The sequence below is a fragment of the Triturus cristatus genome, chromosome 7 (assembly GCF_964204655.1).
Source record: "Triturus cristatus chromosome 7, aTriCri1.1, whole genome shotgun sequence".
Classification (NCBI taxonomy): Eukaryota; Metazoa; Chordata; class Amphibia; order Caudata; family Salamandridae; genus Triturus; species Triturus cristatus.
Genome location: NC_140590.1, coordinates 1,776,156,147 through 1,776,169,552, shown reverse-complemented (window position 1 = coordinate 1,776,169,552; position 13,406 = coordinate 1,776,156,147). Strand labels below are relative to the sequence as shown.

The 13,406-nt window shown below is 50.1% G+C and overlaps 1 protein-coding gene across 2 annotated transcripts in view; it reads right to left on the bottom strand.

Annotated features, from left to right (window-relative positions):
• The window catches only part of TMEM139 (transmembrane protein 139), a 144,169-nt gene that overhangs the window by 37,334 nt on the left and 93,429 nt on the right, over window positions 1-13,406 (bottom strand). The window lies entirely within an intron of this gene.

The following is a 13,406-nucleotide window of genomic DNA, read 5'->3' as shown; positions in this document are numbered from 1 at the left end:
ACTTCTTTGGTCTTTTCAGGTGGGTCTGGGAGGGTCCCCAGACGCTCGGTAGGGGAGGCGCCTGCTCCCCAGGGGCCTGGTGGCCGATTGAGTCCTCCCGGGGAAGGCGACCCGAGGTGTGACTGGGCTGGCGCCTCTGGGTCTGGCTCGAGGGTTCCCGCTTCCTTGGTTGGACATGCGTGGTAGGGTGGTGAGTTGGTCAGGCCTCTGGCCGGCCCGCAGATCGGGGGTGACTGGGGCGGCCGGAGTCGGAGATGTCGTGTCTTGAGGGTGGTTGCAGGTTGGCTGGATGATGGAGAGGGCCACGCCGTGAGGCCGGTCTCACATATTACTACTGCAGTGGTAAAAGTTATGGATTACTGTTGGTTTAAATGTATGGAGGACGTCTAAGGTCTCGGTATAATTATTTTTTCTGGCTCGATCTTTAACAGGGGTTGGTATGAGTGGTAGGAGCCTACGCTCTATCCCTGTGAAGTGCGGTGGAGTCTAGACAAGGTTATAACATTCCAGATCCGTCCACATAGAAGGCATCCCCTTCTACCCAAGCAACAGCCATTACAAGGAGGTTTTCATTTTCTTTTCAGGTATAAGAGGTGTATCCACCCCTGGTAGGGGTCAGTCTTAGATTAAACCTTTTGTTCATAGGATACGTGTAAAAGGTGTTCTCAGTCTGGTGTTCTTTTCTCGTTCCAGCTCTCCTTCCCTGCGGTTCCCTCCCTTTCCTTCCCCCACTTGATCCTTCCGCTGACCTTTGCCATCATGGCTTGTAGGCTTGGTTAGATCAAGAGCTGGACCATTCCTAGCTACAAACCGATCCTGAGGACTGACCAATGTTACAAGTCCTCTGTGAGCAACCCCAAGCACTGGAGTCCCCGCCCCCCCCCCCCCACACACACACAGGATCCGAGTGGTTCATTACTGTGTGTGCACTTCTTGTCGTTACATTTGAATACATACCTCTCAGACTAAAAAGTGTGCTAGATATTTTGTGGAGTTTAAATAGATATGACTTTCTAAAACTTCTATAACTCCTGTGCCCTTCCGTAAAGATTTTTTTTTTGCAACTTGAACAAATGGTGCACCATGCGGTGCGGTGCACTTTCCACAGTAACAGGGCCGCTCGAGCCATAGCACACAGAAGCCCCGATATGCTGGTAGCTCACATTTCTGTGTTAAATAATCGCGAAAGGCTGGAGGGTCCGAGTAATAAACTGCACAGACTGTCCCAGCTACAGCCTTTCTGGAAAAACACAATGCCACCCCCTCTAAGGAAGAGGGTCTTGTCAACTGTATGTGGATGCCACTTATGACCTGTCAGCAAGATGGCGCAGTAAGTTAAACACTCACTGCTGAAATATACAGAGCTAAGCTGGTCACAGGTTGAATGAAACAATGCCAAACAAGGCCGACTCAGCCGGCCATGCTTCCGAGGTCGGTAACCGAGTACGAATAAACTGAAAAGTAGTCGCACCACCGGTGGAAGCGCAAACAAAAGTATGGGAACTGTGATCCTGAGCACAGAGTGGGCAAAGTCAGAGTGTGAGCAAGGGTCTGGGCATAAATAAAGAGAACATGGCTGGGATTTCATTCAGAAGTAACTGCATATACAATAACGCACACACCTTAAATGAAAAACAAATGCAAGCTATAGAAATCTCCACAGCACTGGAGACCCCCCCCCCCCCCCCACTACTTTCCTTTCAACCCGAAGCAACTCAAGGTGTTAATTAACCGTGCGGGAATGGCTAATCTTTAGAAAAATGTATGAGAATTGTTTTGATAAAATGTAAAAAGTTTGGGAATGTCGTTCCCAACAAGCCCCACCCACTTTGAACTCCGAGTAGCACCTTTTAGTTCTTAATATAATTGCATAAAGTGTTATTTACAAGTAGTTCCTGTCACCGTCATCACAACCGTCCAATATCCCTTTTCCTTTCCCCACTCTGATGCGACATGCAAGCTGCATGAATGTAGATGAATGAAAAATATATAAAAGTGCTACAAAAACATCAAAAGTACCTTCTTGTCCTTCAGACTGGAAAGAACTACTAAAGTCCAGGGCCTCAGAAGTGAACTGCTGATCCACAGGCCCAGGGAGAGAGACAGAGCCTTCCACAGGGGAGGGAGGGACAAGGGGAAAGAGGAAATGAGACATCTCAGACCTCAGTTCATTAAGAGAGTTAACGGCAATTGAATGAAAGGAAAAGGTCACGGCGAGTACTAAAGCATTTTACTACACCAAAAGGTGATCGCACCATTGCTCCAGTTATGCTAGATGTTACATCCCCAGGTCCCTCCAGCAGCGGGTGGGCTGGGCGAGACTGCCTTGTGCGGCTCCGCCTACATTTATTTATACAGGCACTGTTAGGCCTGGTACCATTTGCGTGAGTCACCCTTCCAATTTTTCTGATTGCCTCCTCTGTTTTTTATATGTTTTGCTGGTTATAGATGCTTTGGGCACTGTGCCACTGCTATTCAGTGCCACAGTGCAAGTGCTCCCTATGTTAAATTGATGTATTGATTAGTGACTCCATGATTGGGTTATTTGATTTACTTGTCAGACCCTAGTGCAGTGCACCATGTGTGCCCAGGGCTTGTAAATCTAATGCTGCTGGTGGGCTTGCAGCACTGGTTGTGCCACCCACAGAAGTAGCTTGTAAAGTGTGTCTCAGGTCTGCCATTGCAGAGCCTATGTGCAGTCTGGGACTGCCATATTGACTGACCAAGTGCACCCACTTGCCAGTCCCTAAACCTTCCCTTATCTTCATATCAGACACCACTATGCTAGGCCCAAGGGCAGGGTGCATTGTAAGTATAAGGTAGGACATGCCCTGGTGTGTGTGGCATGTCCCAATAGAGAATTACAGCCATTTTCGTTTTTCACTATTGCAAGGCTACCTGTTCCCCATAAGCCAGAATGGGCAGTTAGATTATTACACCTTATAATCCTAACGGACTCAGGTAGCATGGTAGAAATTCGAATTTAGTATGCCTGAACTCAGAATGATAAAATATATTTTAGTAAAGTTGGTTTTAACATTCGGTGTTGGAAAATACCACTTTTAGAAAGTAGGTATTTTCTTGCTTAACTGTCCAAGCCTGCCTCTGCTAGGTTGTGTATTGTGTGTCTGGTTCTGCGAGTGACAGGGGCTGGGGATTCCAGAGGAGAGGGTGAGTCCGCACAGGGCTGAATAGGAAGATCTGCGTGTAGATGGGTGGGAGGAGTTGCACCTGGGACCTGAATAGGGCTGTGCCTTTCCTCCACAATGCTGGCTCCACCTCCTGTGGTGTGTCTGATGTCTCTGCCCTGCACTCCGAAAGGAAAGGAGGACTTAGGTAAACAAAGTGCTTCACGACTGACCAGACCTGGTTTGGACTAGGCAAAGGCCTCTCTGCCTTCAGAGAACAAAGAAAAGCAGTATAAATATGGGGACCCAGACCCCAAGACTTTAGATCCCTTCTGGAACAACAAGATGAACCTCTGCCAAAGAGAAGAACCACAGGAAGCTGTAGGAGTGGACTGCCCCCCTGCCAGTGTGCTGTGTTGGCCTACAGTGGTGTATTCAGTGCCAAGGAGAAGAGAAGGAACCTTTGTGTGTACATCATCTTGCAGAATATTTCTCCAAGGGCTTGAACTTGTGCTTGCCTCCTGCTGAAGTCTCAGGGACAACAGACTTCACCACCAGCTCCCCTCTGAATTTCCTTGCTGGGAATTATCTGCAGAAGCCTGCGTGTCGCTGGGATCTGGAAGCGCGAAGCACCGAAAAGAAGCGTGTCACCACCGCAGCTGTATTCATCGCTTCGCCGGAGATGCATGCCGCCGCCGCATCTCCCAGAAGCGTGACTGTCACAGCTGTCTGTCGCATCACCGGAGAAGCGCGTCGCAACCGTGAGGGTTGCCGTCGCATTATCAGAGAAGCGTGTCGCAGGGTCTGTCGCGGCTCGAAAGTACAGAGTCGCCACAAGGCTGCCAGGGCATGTCGCATCGTCTCAATGTCATCGCATCAAGGGCACCATCTTATCGCATCGGATTGTTGCAATGCATCGAGGCGCCATCTTGTCGCATCGCAACCGGGCTGCAGCACGAGAATATACACATTACCTCCTCTCCGGTAAGGATCAAGACGCATCCCCTACTCTGCGCAAGCATTGAGGCGTGACGCATCGTCTCCCCCGAAGCAAGGAACAGACGCATCTCTAATGCTGCGAACCCTTTGTTTATTTTGAGTTACGCATCCGGGTACTTTTGTGAGAACTGTGTTGCATTTACCAACAACTTGAACTAAGTTAATCCTACCATCTTGAAGCCAATTTTAAATACAGTATTGTGGTATTTTGTTGTTTGTAGTCTTGTGTTAAGTCTATATAAAGATTACTTATTTTTATAAAAACTGTTGTGTCCATCTGTAGTGTTTTCACTGTATTACTGTATGTGTTCACAAATGCTTAACACACTGCCTCCGAGATAAGCCTGTCCGCTCATGCCAAGCTACCATGGGGGTGAGACTGGGTCATCCAGTAGTGTAATCCCTTTCCCTGACTTAGAAACAAGGGTTCCTGTTTGGTCAAAAAGTACCTACCGCTGCCAACTAGAGACCCCCAGTTCTAACAGGCGTGCTCCGCCTTCCGGCACAAGCGCGAGGGCAAACCTTTCTGGAGCGTGCACCAGAAAACAAACTAGCACACTGTCACATCCCATCCCAACTCAGTCCTTGACTGCACCCCCAAATGTCTCATGGTTCACTCGCGTGGCAGGCGAGTGCTCGGCCGGGGATTGTCCCTCAGGTCATACAGAGACTGGCTCCTGCTGGAGCTGGGTTCAGCAGCTGGGGCTTGTGGCGAAGGGCCCACTGTGGGAGATTCTTGGACGACTTCTGCAGTCCCCGGTGATGCAGCGGGATCGGGGTGGCATACGTCTGCTTCTCTGGGCTCGGATGGCCCTTGACTCCTCTGTGTCATTTGTCCCATCAGCGTACTGGGACGGGTTCTCCACTTGCTTGAACCATGAGATGTTGTGGGTCACGGTCTCCCCTTCTTTATTAACAGTCACCATGGTCCGTTCATGTCGATCACTGTCCAGTATCCATGTTCATAGTGAGTCCGGAACTTTACTCCAGGCCTCCAGTCCCGCATGAGGACAGTGTCTCCGCGGTGCAGTTGGCGAGACCGGCACCCCTGGCTTGGCTGGCTGTGTTGTTGCGTTTCTCCCTCCTTCGGAGGGCGATACCTTCATCAAATGGAGGGGGAAGGCTATCCCGGCGTGCACCATTTAACATTAGCTCTCAGGGCGCCTGTCGTATGGAGCTCTGGGGGGTGCTCCGGTACTCTCTCAGGAACCTTTGGAGGTATTGTTCTGGGTAGGCTTGTTCAGCCACGGCCATGTGAAGGGCTTTGTTGATGGTCCTCAAAGCGTTGGATCTCGCCTTTGGCTTGAGGCCACTGTGGGGTGATTCGCCGTGCCCGATACCATGGCGTTGTGGGAACTCCTTGAACTCCTGTCCTTGAAACGGAGGCCCGTTGTCGCTCCTGAGTTCCTCAGGACACCCAAACATTGTGAATATCTTTTCCAGTGCTGGGCCGACATACGAGGAGGCCGTTGAATTGACAACCTCCACGACAGGGTACTTGGAGTAGCTGTCGATCAGGGGTAGGGTGAGTCGGCCATCCGGGAAGCTTCCGAAATCCATACTCCACTTCTCCCAAGGACTTCTTCCTTGCTCTTCCGTGTGTATTGGTGTGGGCCTCTCAGGGCCACTCGTCACTTGGCAGGAGGAGCATCTTCGGACTATTTTGTCGATCTGTGAACCCATCCCCAGAAACCAGACCTTTTCTCGCATGCAGGCCTTAATTTTCACCACTCCTTGGTGCCCCCTGTGGGAGAGTTGGGTCGCTCGTAACTGGAGGGATGCGGGGGATCACGATCCGGGACCCCCTTAGCAGGATCCCCCCCTTGGGTAGCGCTCAATTCATCTCCGACTCTCCACATTTGTATTAGGCTCTCTTTCTCGGGGCCAGACCACGAGTTGGCTGACTGTAGGAATCTATACCAGTGCCCTCCTTGAATGGCCGTTCGGACCTTGGGGAGAACTGGGTCCGCTTCAGCGGCGACCGCCTCCTCCTCAAGGGTCAGTGCTCAGGGCACGCGAGTGCTGAGAACATGTTCAGATGTGGCTCTGTGGTGTCGGTACCCGGTTCCTCCCTCGTGTATTCTCCGGTGAGCGGATGTCTTGAGAGAAAATCAGCTGTATTTTTGGCACCCGGCCGATAGGCTACGTCCATGTCATACTGTTGGAGTCCAATGGGCCCCCATTCTATGCGTGGTGGTGGGTGTGGGTGCCTAGCCTTTAAAACAGCAGTACTAGGGGTTGATGGTCCATGATGATCGTGAACAGGTGTCCGCACACGTACAGATGGAAATGCCTCCATGCCCAGCAGATGGCCAGGGTTTCTCTCAATCTGAGCGTACCTCTTTTCAGTCAGGGATATTGCTTTGCTGGCATAGGCTAGAGCGGCCCATCATCCAGACTCTTGCTCTTGGGTGAGAAGGCCCAAGGGACTACTGGGCTGGCATCCATGAGGATCTCTATACTCTTGGCGGGATTAAAGTACGCCAGCGTGGTGTGGTCAATGAGCGCGTGCTTCATGGCTTGGAAAGTGGCTTCTTCGCTCTGGCCATATGGCATCCGTCCGGGTGAGATTCCGAAGTGGCTCTGCGATGGTAGCTAAGTCTGGGATGAACCGGCTGCAGTATGTGGCCATCCGAGAAAACTGCATACTTCAGCTACAGTTTGGGGTGCTGCTGCGTTCTTGATAGCTTGGGACTTCCTGGGGTCGACTTGGATCCCTTAATATGTGACAGTGTAGCCTAAGAATTCTATGCGTTGCTGGAACAGCAAACCTTTCTCCCTTTGTAGGGTGACCCCCGTGGTCCCGAAGTGTTCTTCTGCCATTTGGGAGTGGATGAGGATATCATTACTTGCGTTTAGTACGCCTGGGAGCCTGACCAAGAATCCCCTTGACTGCATTCTGGAAGATTTCGGCTGCTGATATACCGAAATTGAGGCGCTTGTACCTACTAAGTTCCAGATGCATGGTGAACGTGTTTATGTACCTGCTCTCTTTTGCCAGCACCAATTGGTGGTATCCAGCGTTCAGATCCAACTTAGGAAACCACCTGGACCCATTTAGGTCTGCCATGATGTCATCCATGGTCAGCGTTATGTGGGATTCCCGCCGAATGGCCTTGTTGGGGAGGCACATGTGAATACAAAGTCTTATTTTGCCTGGTTGGCGGGGTTTTTCCGCTATCACCATGGGAGACACCCAAGGTGTAGGTCTAGATACCTTTTCGATGACTCCCTGATCCTCTAGCTTCTGCAGCTCTTCTTCCACTAATGGTCAGAGGTGGAAGGGAATCCTCCTCTGCCTCAGAGCTGTTGGTGCAACTGTTGGGTCTATATGTAGTTTGATTGGGGCTTTCTTGATCCCACCTAGCCCTTTGAACAGATGCTCTAACTGACTGAGCAATTCTTTGGTCTGGTCCGCTTGTACACTCCTAGCGAATGTTACCAGTCCTAGGTCTTCTGCCACATGGCTGCTCAGTAGAGTGTCAGCCTCTTAGTTGATGATGTGGATGTCAATTGTGATCTCGGTGCCTTCCGACTGCACGGGTATGGTCATCTTGCCTCGGAGGGGCAAAGGTGTATCGCTCCCGTAGGTGAAGATCTTGGTCTTTGACGGCTGGAGCTCAGGTTTTGGCTTTAATTTGTTATATTGTTGTATCCCCATGACGGGGACTGACACCCCTGTGTCAATCATAGTGTTGACTGATCCGGCTATGTGTACTGTGCATCGGGGCTGAGGACGTCGTCACCTCTTCAGAGCTTGATTGAAAGACTAGGTACGTCTTCCCTTCCTCATCCGACGAAGTCGTCTGCGTGGTATATGGTTTGTTCTTTCCTTTTTCCCTCTTAAGAGGATGACAGAGAAATGTTCAACAGTTGGCGAACCATTATTCGTACTTGCTTGGGTCCTTTCCCCTCTCTCCGCTTTGCCTTTTTCCTGCACACTGAAGTGAAGTGGTTCGCGATACCACAGTTGGTGCACGTCTTCCCTTGCGCTGGGCACGATTGTGGAGGGTGTTCCTCATACCCGCAATACCCACACTGGCATTTTGGGTGTGGTGGTGGGCAGTCTCTAGAGCGATAGGTCTGGTCTTGAGGCCTGACCGCACCAGCACGTTCAGTTTTCACGGCAACGCTCTTCTCCGTGTTGCGCATCAGGGCTAGGTCCATTTCCTCTGCTCACGCGGCCGACAGGTCGTGGGATCGTGCTAGCACTAGTATGTCGTTCATCGGTATATTCGGCTGTCTTAGAATGAGGACTCGCAGGACTTTGCTGCGGATTCCAAGTATTAGCTGAGCTCTGATTTCCTCTGTGTCTCGTGTTCAGGCCTTGCCGAGCAGATGTGTGCTAGGGATGTGCCACCGCGCCTTGTGTGCGACTCACCTGTAGTGATGAGGGTGTTGTAAGCAGGGGCAGGTCTCTGCTGCGTGTTGTGAGGTGAAAACCTGCCCCTTAAGGATGATCTTGTGTCCCAGGAGACCTCCTGCCATGTTGAAAAGCCAGCGCCGCCTTGGTGACAGATCCTGTGGCCTCCTGCTGTGCTGCCAGGTCTGCCGATCTTGCAGCTTGTGTAGGCACCGGGGTGCGCAGCGGCACCGTGCACCAGGTGTATTGAGCAGGGGGTTTCTCCGTCCTTCGTTGCCAGTGTTACATCCCCAGGGCCCTCCAGCAGCGGGTGGGCCCGGCCTCGTTGCGCAGTGATGCCGCAGCAAAGAACTGGATGCGGACACAGAGGGCTGAGTGCGGACTGCCTTGCGCGGCTCCGCCTACATTTATTTATACAGGTGTGCTCCACCTTCCGGCGCGAGGGCAAACCTTTCTGGACCGTACGCCGGAAAACAAACTAGCACGCTGTCCCACTAGAGATGGACGACCTACACCTGTACGGAAATACCCTGCGGCTGGCCACCTACACTGCGAAGAGACATCCGTCGTCCGAGAGAGTCTAACTACATAGGATTAGGAATGGCATAAAGCTGCAACGACACTCACTGAAGCACTATCTAACCCCATCACTGAATGCTAGCTATAATGCAGCAGGAGGAAGCAGCTATTTTATGATTGTACAGTGGCACGTAGTGACGTGTCTGCGTACAGCCAATAAGAAGGCACCATTTTGTTGCCGTCTGTCGAGAGACCTTTTTTTTGCAGCCACAATAGTAAATATTGAGGCCATCGCGCTAGACAGCTCAATTTCAATCCAATTTAACTTTATTCAGTCATATGACCATTAAATGCACAGTAATAAATACATTAAAACATATTTTTAACAATTGATATTCGTATTAAAACGCCACTAATATATACAATAGATAAATAAGATGGTCTTAAACAATATCCGCTTATACACCAGTATGCGCATTATGACTTCCATTTTCATATTTCAGACCTATCAATCAGGATACATCAAGATTGGCAATAATTGATTGATTTCTTCTGGTCAATATACAGCTTAGGCCTGCTATTCAGCGACATTCGCAAATATCCCAATTTTATGCAATCACGTGAACAATATAAAATATCAATAGATTAAAAATATCGCAAAATCAATTGACAATGTAACATTGACATGTTTTTTTAAAGTCGCCAAATGCTGGAGGGTCTGTATCAAGAGAATTACTTTTATATGCCGGGATGCCGCTATCAAGTGCCAGGAAACTTCTAATGTGTCTACATGCATGTTAAGATTTGCATATACAAATATATTTATATATACAAATCTTAACATGCATGTGCATAAAAGCAGTCCTGATGCTTTTCTATTCTCCTGGCGCTCTTGTTCGGATTGGTTACTACGTGGCGCGAGATCAATTGCGTACATTCTATTTCCTGGAACAATCCGTACAGGTGACGCACTCTTTTGTCCTTTTTGATATCTCATAGTGGACACTTCTCCAGGCCCCCCGGTCACAGGCCAGACATGCATCCCTGGCACCGTCCTCTGTGGGTGCAGACCTCACCTGTTCATGCAGAAACAGAATGTGTGTGTGTTCAAGAAGAGCTCGAAGCGAATAGCAATATCTCATTAGTGATGGTGAACCTATGGCACTTGAGACACACAAAGAGACCCCCCCCCTCCCCCGTGGTCCCAGCTTGCACCAGGCACACATTCCATCCGGAGTTTGCACAGCACAGTAGATTGCACGTGCAACGACTGTAATTACACTTTAACCAGACAAGACACCGCTGGGACAGGGAAGGTCCGTCCCACCTCACTCCGCTGTTAACCCCTGCATGGCCGCAGATAGATGAGCAAAGAGTATTGGGAAGAACATACTGGGGAGAAGCAGCCGAGAGTGGGGCACAGAAGGAGAGCTAGAGGAGAAGGGGAGAGAGGCTGGCTGAGGTGGGAGGGACAAATAGGTAGGAAAGGCGAAAGGTGTGCATAAACAGGGGGGTTGAGAGAAAGAGGCGGCAGGTTAGAAGGGAGGAAGAGAAAGGAGGCTGGGAGAGGGGAAGAAAAGAGGGTGGGAGAGGGAGAGAAAAGAGGGTGGGAGAGGGGGAGAAAGGAGGGTGGGAGAGGGGGAGAAAGGAGGGTGGGAGAGGGGGAGAAAAGAGGGTGGGAGAGGGGGAGAAAAGAGGGTGGGAGAGGGGGAGAAAAGAGGGTGGGAGAGGGGGAGAAAAGAGGGTGGGAGAGGGGGAGAAAAGAGGGTGGGAGAGGGGGAGAAAAGAGGGTGGGAGAGGGGGAGAAAAGAGGGTGGGAGAGGGGGAGAAAAGAGGGTGGGAGAGGGAGAGGGGGAGAAAAGAGGGTGGGAGAGGGGGAGAAAAGAGGGTGCAAACCTCCAAATGAAAAGGGCAAGGCAGGAGACCTCCTTAATGAAAGATGATATTTATTGATATCTATAAAATATGGCTTCCACATTCCAAAAATTGCTTTGCCCTGAAGAGGGCGTCCAATGCAAAGTAGGATTATCAGGAATTTTTCTATACACATCTTTGGGCATAGAGAACCCTGAACATTTTACACCCCCAAAAAACTTTACCTCAACAGAACGCCCACGGGTTGATGAATTGAGACAATATCAAGGGTAGGAAGGGCTATCTATATAAATACAAACCTTTTTCCCTCCTCAATCCCACCACTATCCTTCTCTATCCAAAACCCTGACTAATATACCCACCACTCAAATTACTTTAATATTTGACTATTCTAATGGACCACTAATCCTTCATGGGTTCCGGAATCGTGTGTTACTTTCCAAAAAAACGCTTCAAGGCCTCATCAGGGATAGTGAGCGCTATATAAATACAATAAAAAACAATATTACAGCTGAATTTCATGAGCAATGTGTCCAAGGTAGAGGATCGGCCCCAACACATCAATAAAACATAAAAAATGAATAAAGCGTCCACTCAGTAATGGAGTTAGAGATCAGGAATAAAATTTGTAGAATGTATTACTAAAACTCAAAAAAGGTGCAGGACATAGATTGTAAGAAGTTTGCCTGGTATATGCTGTCCACTAGTTATAGTGGGCACCGTGCACCAGTCCAAACAACCCCTTATTGATGATAGGTTAAAGACAACCTAGTGGTAGCTGTGGAGAGCAGCCTTCAGGCTAAGTCTTGAAGGAATGTAAAGCAGCTTGTTTTACCAGTCTATAATCTCTTGAATGGCTAAATGAAAGGAAACCACACCAGGTATATATATAAAATATATGTATGTATTACTAAACACACCCATCTAGTCTCTTTATGAGGCTCGAGGCAAAAGCACCTAAGTTGCACTTCAAATAAACAGTAAAGTAGCACGAAATACACGCAAGGCCCTAGGGGCGAGCCAAACCATATACTAAAATAGTGGTATAAGAACCACAACTTAGACACAAGGCCTAGAGCCTGTAGAATAGCTGGGACCCCAAGGAACCACCCAAGGTAGTGACACAGGGGACCCACGGGGGCCGTGTGCAGTGCGAAGACACAGCCGCGAGCTCCCGTTAGCTTCTGTGGGGAAAGTCGCAGTTAGATTTTTAAAGATTAGGGACACAGCGAGATGAGCTAGGACCAAACCCTTTTGGACTTAGGAAGTTCTAGGGTCAACACCCACGGAGCACCGGAGTACTAGAGAGTTACCTCACCCAGGGAAGCCGGGTGCATAGGTGTCGAATTAGGTTGGGTCGCGTCATTGTTTCAATGGAAGCTGGCGAAGAAGTGCTGCTGCCGGGAAGATGCGAAGTGTCTGAAGAGATCCAAGCCTGGATCGAAGATGTGAAGAACCTGAAAGCAGAGGGGACAGAGTCAGGGTCACTTGCCAGTGACCAGGGGCACGATAGGCAAATGCCCACCGATGTCAGGTGTTTCTGGTGAAGGTGAAGCTGGACTCTTCAACCACGAGGACCAGGAGGCGTCGAGGACAACCCAGAGCTGGATTCGAGCTGTCCCACAAAGGATGTCGAGTGCTGCAGCGTTGTTGCCTGGATTGGTCACAACAAGCCTTGGCAACAGCAACCCATGCAGAAAGGAGAAAGATGCTTCGGTGCAGACCAGCAACGTCTGAGGTACTCACCACGCAGTGGAGAGTCAGGGCACGTCTGGAGCAACCAGGGAAGACCTAAAGAAAATCAGAGTTGCCTCCACAGGGATGCACCAGTCGACAGACTAGGGATCCCGAAGGAGCCTCGAGCGGGAATTCAAGAAGCGGGCTTACTGAACACGTGGAGTGTAGGCCCACATTCTTCGGTGCAAAAGGTGCTTGTGGCTTGGGCTGCAAGTAACCCAAAGCACGACTTCAAGAGATGTTGAGAAGTCAAGGCACTTGCAAATGTGCTCGGTGTCCAGGAGTTCTGGTTCCACTCACAAGGGCTGGGGGTCTCAGCTTTGCTGGGGACTCTGGTCGGCCTCTGAGAAGTCTGGAAATCCTCTTCCTGGGCTGCAGATACTGCGGAGTACGTTGGGAGCTTCGGAGATGCAGACTGGCAATTGCTTTGTTAGTGCCTGCCAAGCAGGGGAGTCACTCCTTGACCCCAAGGACGATTTCTTCCATCCTTTAGTCTTGATTAGAGCGTCGAAGTTCCAGGATTCAGTTGCAGAGTTTTGTCCAGGGATATCTAAAGTTCTGTTGCCAAGGGTTCCTTCTTTATACCCAAGGAAGGGGTTGGACTAACTCAGGGGACCCACCTATGGGAGGGTTTGGAAAGAGGTGGCTACACCCATTTCCTTTGTCCAGTTTCCTGCCAGAGCAGGGGCTGGTAGCCCCTGAACCGGTTTGTGGTGGACTATGCACAGGGACACCAAATGTGCTCCCAGTGCAGGACTTCAAAGCACTCGAGAGTGCACCCACCC